Source organism: Crocodylus porosus, unplaced genomic scaffold (assembly GCF_001723895.1).
Source record: "Crocodylus porosus isolate Cpor-Errol unplaced genomic scaffold, CroPor_comp1, whole genome shotgun sequence".
Classification (NCBI taxonomy): Eukaryota; Metazoa; Chordata; order Crocodylia; family Crocodylidae; genus Crocodylus; species Crocodylus porosus.
The window spans coordinates 22,121,423-22,135,806 of record NW_017728914.1 but is presented as its reverse complement, the minus strand read 5'-3'; the positions used below and the strand labels follow the sequence as shown (position 1 = coordinate 22,135,806).

Genomic DNA, 14,384 nt, shown 5'->3' with positions numbered 1-14,384 from the left:
AGTACTGAATCCCATCCTATTCTCATTCGCCCACCCCTATAACCTGTGCAGGTCCAGCTGTATCCTGTCCCTCCCTTCTAGCATGCCCACCTCACCCCAGACCTTGCTGTTGTCCACGAATTTGAACAAGGTGCTTTTTCCCCCCTCGTCCAAGTCGCTGATAAAGATGAAACAGTTAAGAAGATTCCTACCCCTTTTAAACTGTTACAATAATTTCATCTGTTCACAACTTACACTTCTAAAGAAAAGTATCATAAACACTAGAAATAACATATTCAAATATTTGCTGTGAAAAAATTAGATATTTGATTTGGTCTCTTTTATTCTCATTCTGCTATGACTTTTAATTATGCATTTGCTTCTTAATATTTCTAGATCTATGAAAGTGTATGAGCTGTTCAAAAAGTCCTGCACCATGTGTTTTGATAATAGAAATATATGTCTCTCACAGTAAGACTGAGCAAGGAAGAGACAAGTGTAATGTCACTGTCTAATCACAGAAAATGCAGTGTCATGTAATGCCATCCTCACTCTCATATTTTTAATTCCTTTTTATTTCAACAGATAGTATAAAGCAATATTGAATTAAGTTTAAACATGCATCTATCGTTAGCCACAGACAGTGACATTTATAAAACAGAGCTAGAAATTTAGATGATGAGACAGTCCTGTTCTTAATGATTTTTTAACAACTAAAATAGCCTCAATTATTAGTTTTGGGAAGTAGTATTCTTCTTTCATATGAGCGGATTATGGATCAGATTCAATCGGCATAAATCACTGGGGATGTGGGACTACATTGGTTTACCCTAGTTGATATTCTGTTTTAAATACATCTTAACAAAGCATTGAAAAAAAAAATCACATTTTAAAAGCATCCAAGACAAAATCTGTGCAGACACACAAAGTAGGTGCATGCAATGGCTTCAGGAAGAAACCTCATCACAATGCCAGGAAGATTCAAATAGGAACAAAGATATTTCCTATCAATCTAAATCAATAGCTAAAAAAAAAGGAAAAAAGAAAAGATATTTACACCCTTGCTGAGTTTCAACTAATAATACAGGCTACTGCATGGATTACAGATATTGACTGTATATTCCAAGAAAGAGGTAACATGTAGGTCATGCTGTGACCTACAAAAGAAATACACATATATATACATATAGGAAGCAGTTCAAAAGGGAACTGCTCACAGAAGCTTGTGGACGTGGTATGAATATCATTTTGCTCGTAATGATACCCATGAAACAGGCTGGCTGGCTACTTGTAATTCAGTTGCACCAGTGAAGTGCTTATTAGACACACTCTAACCTTACTGTTTAATTTGAAAAAGAGTTTTCATATTAATTAATACAATCTCTCTCTTAACTATAAATTGCTGAACAACAACAATTTAATACAGTTGCTTTTTTACTAATAAACTGCTAAATAGCCTTTGCAAATTTAGCTGCTCCAAAGTATGGTTGGTTTTTTGTTTTTGTTTTTTATTAGTCTGGAGCTAATTTTATTTTGCACTGGGGCTTTTGTTCTTTATTGGACTTGCCTCCTCTGAGATATATGTCAGATTTCACTGGATGATCATGCAAAAACAATACATTTCAGTTTGTCTCTGATCAATGTACAAAGGCAGAAAATATCAATACAATAGCATTTAGCAGAAAACCTTGAGTAGTAAATACACATGGACACACCAAAGGCACACACATCGATGTCTTGTCTATGAATGACACAAAAGTGGAACAGCTTAAGTCAAAAAGCCAAAATGTATGTATATAAGAGCAACCAGAGGAAGCACTTATTTCCGTTTTCTGTAAACCCAAATTTTTGCCTGGATGCTGTCACCATGAGATTCCTGCACCTACTCCAAAACCAATCCATTCATAAGTACAAAATAAAGTATGGATTATAACAATAAGTTCTCTCTAACACGTGATGCTAGGATCTTTAAGGATGGTGTAAACAAGCCTAACGTTTTTACACACAAGTATTGCTATATCAGTTGTAAAGAAAAGCGACCTAACAGATACAGCAAAGCATGGATAGAGTAAGGGATGGAACCAGGAATCCCAACTGCCAGTTTCTCACTTTAATCATATACCCATAATACTAATTACAGCCAGTATAATTGCATGCTTCTAAATTAATGCCAAAATTACTCTCTCAGAACATGGATTCCGTATGTATTGTGTGTAAAATATTGTTTGGTGTCTTTTGGTGTGTAGGTTGGATTTCAATTATTTTCTATTCTTTCTTACATCTTATCTAATGTTAGAGGATTCTGGTTGCTCCGCACAATAGTGTCTTTAGTCTGCCTATTCCATATAAAAGGCCTGGCTCCACAAGCTGTGCTTATAAGATGAGCAAGCTCATCCAGTATATACCAGAAAAGGTTTTCAAAGATTTAGGCTTTGTTCATTTATTTATTTATTTTAGCCAAAAGTTATTTAAAAGATAATGTATCCTGGTTTACATAACTCTGATGAGTTTCCACCTGAGGTCCCTTCCTCCGATTGGTATGTTCAAGTTCCTGTATGTCCTGCCTGTGTGCTCTTAAACTGCTGTTGGACTGAGGAGGCTTCACCAATATCTCTGGTTTCAGCTTATCTGGCACCTTTCTTTAGTACTGTTTGCTTGCTCCTCTTTCACGGACACGGGAACATCATAATCCAGCTATCACTGTCCCCTACTGGCCAGTGCTGGCACCCCATAGTCCTCACTAGCTAAGCATGCCATTCCCCAGGGCTCCAAACTTCTGCTCATATAGTTTACCTCTTCAGCAGTGCCCAATTGTTGAAGCAGATTTGTAAACCTTCCTGAAATAGGGTGGCCATTGGTTTTTAAACCCTTTGTCCCTTGTCCTTTTCTGAATGAAGAACAAACTGCAAAAAATCCTATTTTTCAGTTTATTGGTGGAAATACATGCCACTCATTTGTCCTTGTGATTCTATTGGCTGTGCCTAGAGATAAGGCAGTGCACAGCCAGGAGAAGCAGGGTTCCCAGCCAGGGTGAGAGGTAACCTTTTGGTGGTGGCCCCGCCACCTTGCTGCTGATTGGCCAAGGGGCCTGGTGACTCCACCCCACCCTGCTGATTGGCTGAGGTGGTCCGCCCCTCACCAAGGGGATGCCCTGGGGATGCGTCAGTGGCCACTCTATCCCCAACATCATAGCAGTGGAAGGAGCCTCAAGCATCATCTGGTTAAACCCTCAGGCCACATCCAGATGTGCGTGGACATTTGGTTCTCTGGGGACAACTAGCAGCAGCTTACCTGGTGCCACTGTTAGTTGTTCCTGAGGATGGCCTGTGCCACATGTGCTCCAGGGGTTAAAAAAACCCCTCCATGCTGCTTCCTTGCAGTGCGGAGAACAGCTGAACGTGCAGTATGTGGCAAGCCAAGGCCGAGCTCGACTGGACGTGGCCTCAGAGATTATTCCACTGAGGGACAAATGCAACGCTCTAGTAAGCTTTGAACGCATCTCTTGGTTTACAGACCTAAGGCCCACGACCTGAGACCACAGGCAATTGACTCTTACCTTCACTCACACAAGTAATATACGGATCTAGACAAAACAACAAAGCTACCTGCATACCTTTCCCTGCCTCACTTTCCTTACCATTCATGAACAGTCCTGGGGCTTACATCGGAGTCCTCTAAAGCAGTGGTCTCCAAACTTTTTAAGTAGAAGATCACCTTTGGTGTTTAAAAGCAACCCAAGATCTACTGTGCGCCACGCCCTGCCCAGCAGGTAAGTCTGTGAGGAGGGAAGTGGGGAGAGAACAAGGGAGAAGGAGAAAAAATTATTTGGGGATGCACCTCCCCAGCAGGTAAGTCCAACCTGCCCTGGGGTCCCACTCAACTTACCCCTGCTCCTGCCTCTCCAGCACTGTCCCTCACCACAGGGGCCTTGATCTAGCCCCCACCTCTTCTGTCTCCCATGGACTGACCTGCTGGGCTGGGGTGCTTGCGTGCATGCACGCGGGCACTCAGCCCCCCACCCCAGCCTTGGATCAACTCCAAGAGCCTTGTGTTTGCTTAGCAGCCAGATAGCTCTCTCCTACCTCTCATATCTTCTCTCTAAAAAAACTGGTTGGAGACCCACCCTTTTAGAAACCCCCATTTACTTTTTCAAGTGAGTCCCTGATAAGACCTGGGAGCTGATCAAAGTCCCAATCCATTACTGATCCACTGCTTAGTTACTGTTCCCCAGAGCTCAGACTTAAAAAGCTGGTTTCCCTTAGGAGATGGACAACTCTTTGTCCAGTGGGGTTCCAAGTGGATACAGGTTTAATTGACATTTAATGACACTCTGTTAGCTCTGTGTTCCCACCTTGACATTTCAGTCCAACGTAAAGGTAAAAAGACAGAGATGGTGGACAACCTCCTTGTTCAAAAGTTAGTTTGAAGTCTGACACTGATGCACAGAGTGTCCCAGTATCAAACAGAATCATAAACGGTACACTGACAGACTTCCTAAATCATCCCTACCTTTACCCATTGTAAATCACACCTAACTCTTTTGCAATGGATAGATTTACACTACAGTACCACTGATTTAGGTCAGAAGAGAAGCAGGCCTTCACCATGTCAGAGAACTAGCAGCCCCAGCATCTTCCTAGACAGACTTTGCAGCTGCAAAGGCTAATTGAGCAAAAGACAAAAGCACAAAATACAGTAAAAAGTTTGCCCTTCAAACAAAAATGTCACAAGATCAGTGAAGTTTTTATGATTAAAACTGAGCATAACTTTCCCCATTGTCTGCTCACTTCATTATTATGTTTGTTGTACCCACTGAAAATGATGAGATTTTGATGAAAACTCCCTCCATTTATGATTTCATAGTAGCAATTAGGCATTTTCTGCCAGCCTTAGCCGTACAATATGAAACTTGATAAGCTGTTACCTTAGGATCTATAAAGAAAGTCATAGTAAACATAGCTTCACTAGTATTAGAATAGGATTGAGAAATAAAGTACATATGGAGCTAATATGAGTTGTAAGGTTGCATAGCCTAAAAATATAGATGTGAGCATGCCTATTATCTCTAGGTATCCCCAGTTTTTAAAGCAAAATATTCAGTTTTTTGGTAGACCAGATTGAAAACAATTTTATAAGTGATGACATTAGGAGGGAATTTCATGCTACCATCATTACTGCCCTTTCGAAAGATACTCTTAAATTAGCCCCAACTGAGTAGCGTGAGGAAGGGTTTTTGTGCCCAAAAACTTGCTAAGAAGAATTTTTCCAGCTACCTGTGCTGGTCTAATAAAATATATTGGATTTACCCAAAGAACCCTGTCTGCCTATTTTTCATATGCATTTGGTATTTGTAAATATTTAAAGAGTAGTTTTCATCATAGGGATTGTTTATTAACGGCTCATCTCATCCTGTTATTGGTTCATTTGTGTTACGTGATTGGTCATCTAAAATCACATGGCTCTGTTTCTGCCCCCACAGTTTAGGATTCAAATCTCTTTTTAAAATAGAGAACTGACAATAATCTTTCTGTACGTTTTTCTTTTTGGATGAATAAACATTAGCTCTGAAATTTATAGAGCTTTCAGGATTTCTGACATTTGCTCAGTTACACACCACAAACCTGTGAATAACAAATACGACCCCCCACAAATCATACTGAACTGAACTGAATTCATGGAAATATTTGCACTTCATTCTTTTTACTGCTGGACCTGATCCGCTGTTGAAGACTTTAGCCCCAAATTCTCTGTTTCTCTATCCCCGTTTGTGTCTTCATTTAAAACTATGGGAAGCTGATGTAAAATGACACTATTTTGATTTCCCAGCATTCAGTCTCGCCAATTCTCAAAACTATGTCATGAGTCCTATAAGAGCATTTTTTCTTTTAAATGCCACGTCCTGGAAACAGGCAATTTTTAGCTAAAAACTACATTTTTACATGGAGTTTCTAGTACTCATGGTTGCACAGAAAACCCTAATTGGACCCCAAAAGGTGCAGAAACCAGAAGGCAAATAAAAAAGAACCCAAAATGCATTACAGTGAATAATTTTAGGTGCTTGGGATTGGCAGTACAGGGCCTTCCATGTTCACTTTGCACAGGTATCAGTGATGGCTCTGGGCACAACAGAGAATCAGTGTTAAGGCTGTAAAGATAAACTTTCAAAAATGTAGTGGCCAAATCAACAGTGGTACAAATTTGCAGCATTCCCTTGAAATCAGTATAACTTCGAGAAGGTACATCAGCTAGACAGCTTCATCAGTTAGCCATGGTCTGTTTTGAGCCTAGGAGGACCATTGGGCAAGAATGGTTGAGGCATATCAGCTTCTGTAGTCGACAGCACATAAGGACGTGACTGTTGTTTCTGACTCTTGGGCCCAAATGAGGAGATGCCTATTTAGGATGGCCCCTGGCTCATTCCTGGCTCACTACAGCTCACCAGGAGCTGTAGTAAAACACCTAACTCACACTGCCACCTACCCACCACACTTCTCAACCAGTCTATCGATACAAAGAATTACATTATAAAGTCAATGAAGACAAACTTTTATTTGGATTTAAACAAGCCCCTGACAGTTGTACACCAGAAATATGGTGGCATTATGCATAGGGTCACAAAATGAAACTGATCAGAAACGGAAGGAACGCTGACATTAACCTGCATTTCCCAAGTTGGGAGAACAGTACAAAGTCAACAAATAGCATTAAGTGTTGAATGAGGAAGCAAGCCTCCTGTACTTTGGTGGAAAGAGATAAATCATCACTGGCAATGATAAATTACATATTCCTTTACATGAAAGCTCTTTATTGCAATTTCCCCCTCCCAAAAATAAAAAAACCAACTCCAGCCCTCTTGCTGTACTGAAGACATGTGCATTCCATGTCTCAAACCATGTATATAACATCTTATATGTTTCTTTGGATGCTACGAGTTGTGAGCTGTGGAGGCCAGTAAATAAAAGTAAATCAATACAATGAACACTAATGAAGAAAATAATAATAAATAGTGCATTAGAAGCAGTCTTAAGAGTTTTACTGCAAGAAGGCATGAGATGGTGCTTTTATTGGGATGCAGACACATTCTGTTGCTAATTCATGTGAGATTTCAAAAGGTGAACTCTTTTGTCTGTCATTCTTCCTGCTCTCCCTTGCCTTACTAACTGCTTATTGAGGAATACCAACAAGTCAAGACTATGTCAGAGGAAGAACAATACAGCCATAGGGAAGTGCATGTGCAAATAACAGCACGATATGGTATAGCCACTACGTAGAACAGTGAACCTGGGATAGCTAAAAGCATAAGTTGCTACAGTTTGTGTGAAAAAGGCCAGTCACAGTAACCTGGCACAGAGCAGGACTTTTCATATATACTGACCAGTGAGTTACATATGGCCAAACCCAAACCCAGGTTTTGATGTAATGCCAATAAGTACTTGGAAACTCCAGGAGTTAATTTCACAGCATGACACAGACTCTATGCCTCTGTGACTATGACAGCATCCATCACTACATTTGCCTTTGGGTTTCTAGAAGGAGCACAGCACTATCACTTTTCTGCTGTTTTGTGATGACCATCACTGATATGGAGTATCAATTCCCAACATGAATGATGTGTGCCCCCAGCAGCTGTGGGGGAGGGAGGATGTATGTGGAGGTGTTTGGGGGTGTGTGTGGCAGCATTGATGGTGGCGGGAAAATGGAAGTGGTAAATGGGGAGCTCCTGCAGACACTGCCAGTGCTGTTGGCAGCGGGGGGAGGGCGTGGCAAGCGTTGACCAGGGGGCGGCGACTACCCACAGACACTGCTGGCAGTGTTGTGGTGGCCAGCGGCAATCGCTGACTGCCCACAGATGCCACAGGCGGTGTCAGCGGCAGGGGTGGGGGTGGCGAGCGGCAACCGCCCACAGGTGCCGCCAACACTGTCAGCAGCACTTTTTCATAGGGGGTATACCGCCACACTCAGTGTGTGCACATGTACACCCCCTATGAGTCACCAATGATGCCCAAGTAAACACTGGGCATGTCTACATGAGGCACTTATTGAATATGAGCCTAACAACACTGTGCAGTAGTGTGTCATGGCAAAAACTGTGCTAATAGCCTACTGCGCTGTGTTATTAGGCTAATGCACAGTAGGTTTAGGCACAGACATTCAAAAACCTGGAGCCTGGAACTGATTTCATCTTTGCAGGTTAGTTTAACCTGCAAAGACTAGTCTAACCTGCAAAGCCTGAACGGATTTGCAAGTGCACAGACATTACTGTTTAATTCAGGAAATGCAGGTACATGCCTGCAGTGGCTCAGGCTAGAAGCCAGGGGACACCAGAGTAGCCCTCTCTTCCCTTTGCGGCATCTGCAAGGCTAGAGGGAAGCTGGCCTGGGGGGCCAGGCCCAGCCCAGCAGCACGGGTGGAGGCTGGCTGGGAAGCAGGGTTCCTGGGCCAGCTCAGAGGTACTGGTGGGCCCTGAGCCTGACAGCTGCCGCTGCTGTGTCCCCTGCCCTGTGCGGTACCCAGGGCTGCAGCTGCACAACCAGCAGTGGGCTGGCCAAGGCCTGTTCTGCTCTACTCACCTCCAGAAGCCACTGCTATGGCTGTGCCACACCACTCTGGGTGGGGGCAGGGGGGAAGAGGGAAGCAAGAAGCTTCAGCCCTGCAGCTTCTGCCCAGTGTGTGGAGTTCCAGCTCCAGCCCCTGGATACCCTGGAAGGTAGAAGGCATCCAGGTAGGAGATGTCCAGGGGCTGCAGCCACACCTCCATGACAGCCCCACCTGGCTTGGGCCTGACCACTGCAGGCACATGCCTGCATTCCCAGAATTAAACGTGAATATTAAAGCTGGTTTACGCAAGCTAGGTGACCTCTGACAGTAGGCAACTGGTAGAGGGGGCATGGCAGGGACATGTTCCCCCTCCTGAGATTAGGTCCTGACTCGGCACTGCTCAGAATGGGGCAGGTTTTTTGCCATGTGGGATGGTGGCATGTTGGAGTGGGGGGCACTAAGCTGCAGTACAGAAATATAGGAGTGGATATGGGGCTTTTGATCACTTTAGGTATTAACTCTGAGCTGTGTTACCTAGCTTATGTTAGGGTAACTTCAGTCTGCTCCATGGAGATAAAACAGAACATTTGCAGTCATCCAGCATCCCAGGATACACTGCTTCCAGCTTCCCACCTCCTCCTAGAGTAGGGATAGAGCCCAGGTTTCCTAGCTTCTCGTTACACCCCTGCTCACCAGCCCTCTACTGGTCAGTGCTGCCAGGCAAGAAACACTATTAACCCTTAATGTGACACTGCTCACAGCATGTTCTTACTTCAACACCTACTAACGTTCCACTGATTTAGTGTGGTCAAAGTGTAACATGTAACTTCACCCTTTGTCTCACCCACGCTGGAAGACATACCGCTCTGTCAGCATGAATCAGCTGGTACTCAGCACCACATGCCACTTGAACCCATGCAGTACACAGTGTTAAACACTTCATTTAGTCCCTGGGGTCCCCATTATCTGCAGGCCCCAGAACATGGAGGTTTGCAACAGTGCATGAACCAATCACAGTTTCATGTGTTTCACTAGCAAGCCTGCAGCAGGCCTCCAAACGAACTAAGCAGACCAAAATTACTTTATGAAACATCCTCCAAAATTACAGGTTTATAGGCAACCCTTAACAGCATGCTTTGGACACCTCCCTTGGCAGCCAATGAATCACAGAGGAATCATCTTCCGTTTAGCCAACCCCAGCTGGGGATACTGCCTTCCAGCCAATCAGACTAGATTCATAATCAAAATAAATTAGAATTGTTTTACCAGGTCCCATGTCAGCATGTAAAACAAACTGCAATAATAAATGATGAATACACAAGTTTCATTATCTTTGTACTTATCTGCAGTGTTTTCTGTGTGCACTTGCTCTGCATACATCAGCTGATACATCCTCAAGCCAAGCCAGTTTTTTCAGTAAGTTAGTAATGGCTATTATGCCCATTTCACAGGAGGAAGAGTTTAAGGACTGACTAAAGGCACAGAGGGAATTGGTTTCAATATTAGGATTAGAATGTCTTTGTTACGGATAGCATTCTTAAAAACACTCATTCATTTAGCTCTGCCAGTGGGCTTGGTACTTCTTTCAATGCATGGTTCTGTACCCTGGTTGTAACTCCATTACAGTATATTGAGAATAAAACCAGTGGAGATTAGATTTAAGGTCACTGACTTCATTTGAGCCGCACGTGATTTATACTAGTCCCTGTGCAAGCAGGAGCCAACCCACTACCTTTTTATGGGAAGACAAGCACGTTATGCAGAATATCAACTGACAAGATAAAAGGGAATGGATGGGTAATAGAAAACAAAACCTTGAAACCCAAACTGGCAAAATGATGCCCAGAAATGTCACACAATGTTTTCCTGATTTTAGTACCAGGAGGTCAGTTATCCTGTGTAATAATAATGGAGAAATTATTCAGCCTCTTGCCAGCTGCTCGATAATAAGAAAAGGTCAAGCAGGCCCCACCATGCGTTTAGAAATGAAAATAGCTAGTCACTTCTGCTATGCACAGCTACATTCTTATGCTGCACTAGTGTTATCTTCTTAAATAGGAGACAAAAGGCCCTGGCTAGAAAGCTTGTTTCACTAGAAATAACCATTGGAAACAGAACCAATGTGTTTGGAAGCAGGGGGGATGGAAATAATTGAAAGGCAGCCCCAGGTGGTACTAGCATTATTTACATTGCATTAGGCCCTAGATATCCCATTCAGAATTGTGCTGGGCGCTGTACAAATAAGTGGGTCAACTTCACATCAAAGGCCAGGTCAACTTCCCCCAGAATGAAACCCTGCAGAATGGCCAACTCAACATCAGCAAGGCCTGTGCAAGGAAGGTTACAGGGGTGCAGGGTGCCTGCAGTTCCTGCCTCCATCCTTGGGTGCTCCACTGACAGACACAGAAGCCCAGAAAAAGTCAACAATACTGTCCTGGGAAAGATTACAGCCAGGGCCTACACCAATTCAGAAAGTCCCCTCAACCACCTCTGCCGGCAGAACGCTTACAAAGCTGCCAATGGAGGTGAAGTTGTCTTTCCCCAGTGGAAATGCCTCCTGTTTTCCCCGGATGGCCAGTCCCCTGTGGGGTTCAGAGTAACTCCTTCTTCAATAAGTTTCAGCCTGAATTTGGTTGAAAACCATTGACTTCATTCCACCTGCTCATGCTAGGACTAAATTTGGCCCTCACAAAATGCCATATCCATTTACATGGCATAACTTTTGTCCTCCTATTGCTGACACTACTATACACCCGATTTCTCTTACAGTAGGGACAGCCCTGTGGACGGCAATGGAACTACTACAGATTGCCACCAGAGTAATAGAAATGAAAATGTGACTGGCTGGACAGCTGATGCCATCATCTTCAGCACAAACTGTAATGGCCTGGCATTTGTATACTGGAGGAATAACAGCTATCTGTGGAAATGTAGCCAGGACTGAATCATCAAATACAGCATTATTGGGCAAAAAAAATGACCAATATCATATTGACTTGCCTCCCAGATTTCACACTTATGGATAATGTGTACATCCAGAGAGAATTTGGCTCACTTCAGGACACTTAGTAAGGATCTGCCCCTTCATGATATATTGGTGCATGGCACACCTGTACGGTATAAACCCACAGGCTTGAAAAAATATGGCCTGCCCTTTTTTTGAAAGCTATTAAACTGAAAACACATGTTTTTATCTTCCCAGCCTACAAGGTGTATGTTGGGTCTTTTCCGTACATTTATACTCATGGAAACAAATGAAGACAGGCTACAAATTAGCCTTTAGTGCCATAAAGCAGACCCAGTGCATGATATAGATCTGTCCTAAGTGGCCATAATGAAAACCAAGGGACAATAACTCAGTAACCAAAGAATAAATCACACATCAGCCCAAGTGGGATGTTTAGTCAGTTAATGGCAGTGAGATCAAGACATGTGCTGTACGTACAAAGAGAGCCAGCTCAAGGTGTGTGTATTTACATACCCACCCCTTATGCGGAAAGAAGCTACAAACAGCATCCTTTCTAAAGTCATTCACCACGAAAGCAATGCCACAGCAGAACAACATGGGCAAATCCAGGCTGCAAACAAAACAAATCAGATACGCTTCTTTTAAACTCATCTTAGCTTGGCTGCACTGACTACATCAGTGCCATTTCACTGAGGCCCAACCCAGGTGTTCCAGGGGATCAAACCAAGCCCTTGAAAATTACCTTCCTTTCTAATTAGCAATTGCCTTCAATGTTTCCCATTTTATGAAGGTGACGGAAAATGACGACAACTCCAGGAAAAAGAAAATGGTCCAGAGAATGAGGTTAGTAAAGATGAATTCCCAGAACATTTCTGCCCAGACTTCCTAATCAGCCCACATCTCCCTCCTCCTCTCCATCTTTCTCTCTCTCCATCCTCCCCCACTCCCTCTCCCTTTCTCTGTCTCTCCCTAATAGCTCAAATGAAAGTCAGTTTCCCAAGCCGAATGAGGATACTCCGAGCAACAAGATCAGAAATACACCACATCATCAGCATGAGAATAATGATCCCCTAATTCAAGCACTGCGACTAATAAAGCCAGGGCTTTCTGGCACTGCTGCTGCTGCTTACCATGTCAAAACCAGAAGCTGCTGAAAAGCGAGAGGCGTGCAGGCTTCATCCATGTTCCCTGCTACGGAGGCTGTTTCAGCGCCCAACATCAGCAGCTGCCGGGATTTTTTTTTTTTCCTGCTTGGTGATGCTGAGGATGGAAACCACCCACCCACTCACAGCAGCAGCAGAGGCAGCAGCAGCAGTCGCCTCAGCCACCTCCCTCCTTGGAGGAGGAGGGTGATGAGCTCACAGAGCGAACCTGGACTTTGCAGCAAGCGCCGCCTCCTTCTCCTCCTCCCTCCCCTGCTGCAGAGCCGAACTGTCTCTAGGCTCCATGGCAACAGCCATAAAAGATAGAGGGAAAGAGGAGAGATGGGGGAGGGAAGGGCAGGGAGAGACCGAGGCTCCTTCCTACAAGGGATGCTGCTCTGGCCAAGGGAGCATCATTCCAGTGACTGTTGTACCTTATTAGAGCATCACCCAAAGCAAGGCCCCTACAGACACTAGCAACCCTGCTTGCAGCGAGCTTCCTCGGCTGAGTCCAGGCATGTGAACAAGGTTTGAGGGCACGATTTCCACACTTCAGATGGGCATTCGTGAGCCTGCAACGGTCTATTGTGCATTAGGAAGTCAAGGTGTGGGGAGGACAACTAAGGAGGCCCACGGGAAAATTTAGCGGAGAAAAGGTCAAGCTGAAGGACACCGGAAGTGTTATGGAGCTACAAAAAGCTAGGCAGGCCCACATGTCAGCTCCACCTTCATTAAAATTTAAAGAGCTCCAGTAATCCACAGCGCTGGCTCAAAGCAAGCTGCAGGGCTTGGACCATAATGACAAGACACTGGAGTAATATTTAGAACATCATGTTTCCTAACGCATAATCCTGGGTTTTCCTCCTGTGGTCATGACCCATGGGATGGGGCAGGTTGGAAATAACTGTCAGGGTATCCACAATATCCTGGCCTTCCATAATGCTAAAGGGCAAGGGGACAGGTATGGATAAAGGGGCCACAACACGAAAACCATAGCGAGCCATCGTCCTACAGCACCCAAGGGCAAGAAAGTGCTGTCGAGAAAGGGAACAAGCAACAAGAGACTGACCATCCTGCACAATCATTTCAAAGATACATAAGGGCCTAATCCTACTCAGAGTGCATCAATGGAAAGAACTAATAGCTTTAGTCAGAACTGGCTCAATCCCCGAGTTAATATGGATGATAGGTACTTTACACAGGACTGAAAAAACATCCACTGTTTTTTACTCAACCTTTGTGTTGAAAAGGTAGTATAGAATGACTAACTAGAAGGACGAAATTCTAGGTGTCTGGGGAAGCTGTTACTACTTTTCCTCCTTTAATAAATAAATAAATAAAACTCACCTTTGATGTCTACAAAGAGACCTCTAATACTTAAAACAATAATTTCTGGCATTGTTCTGTCAACGAGCCACAAAAGTCTTTACAAGCAGGTTAAGCGTTATTTTTCAGAGCTAGGTTGTTTTTTTCCCCAATAGAAAAACTAGACATTTTTTTTGGAAACCAAAAGTTTTCAAGGAAAAAAACTCTTGTTTGGTGGAAAACTGATTTTGTATCAAAAACTGTTCTGATGAAGAATGCTTGATTGGCGTTCAGTCTCATGTCTATATTATAAAGGGGGGAACTGGAAGAAAGACAAGTGCGCCTTGAACCCGAGTAAGCTACAAGGCTTAGATTAGGACTCTGTGGGCACGTCTACACATGGCAATTTAAAGCACATTAACCATTTTTAAGGCACATTAACGGCAAGGGTT

General features: G+C 43.7%; 1 protein-coding gene across 3 annotated transcripts in view; it reads right to left on the bottom strand.

The window, feature by feature from the left end:
- The window catches only part of JAKMIP2 (janus kinase and microtubule interacting protein 2), a 122,797-nt gene extending 109,953 nt beyond the window's left edge, over positions 1-12,844 (bottom strand). For all 3 annotated transcript variants that reach the window (XM_019534977.1, XM_019534979.1, XM_019534978.1), the window contains exon 1: positions 12,616-12,844. The gene's annotated coding sequence lies outside the window, so the exon portion shown is untranslated. The remainder of the gene's footprint in view (positions 1-12,615) is intronic.
- Positions 12,845-14,384: the final 1,540 nt, after the last annotated feature.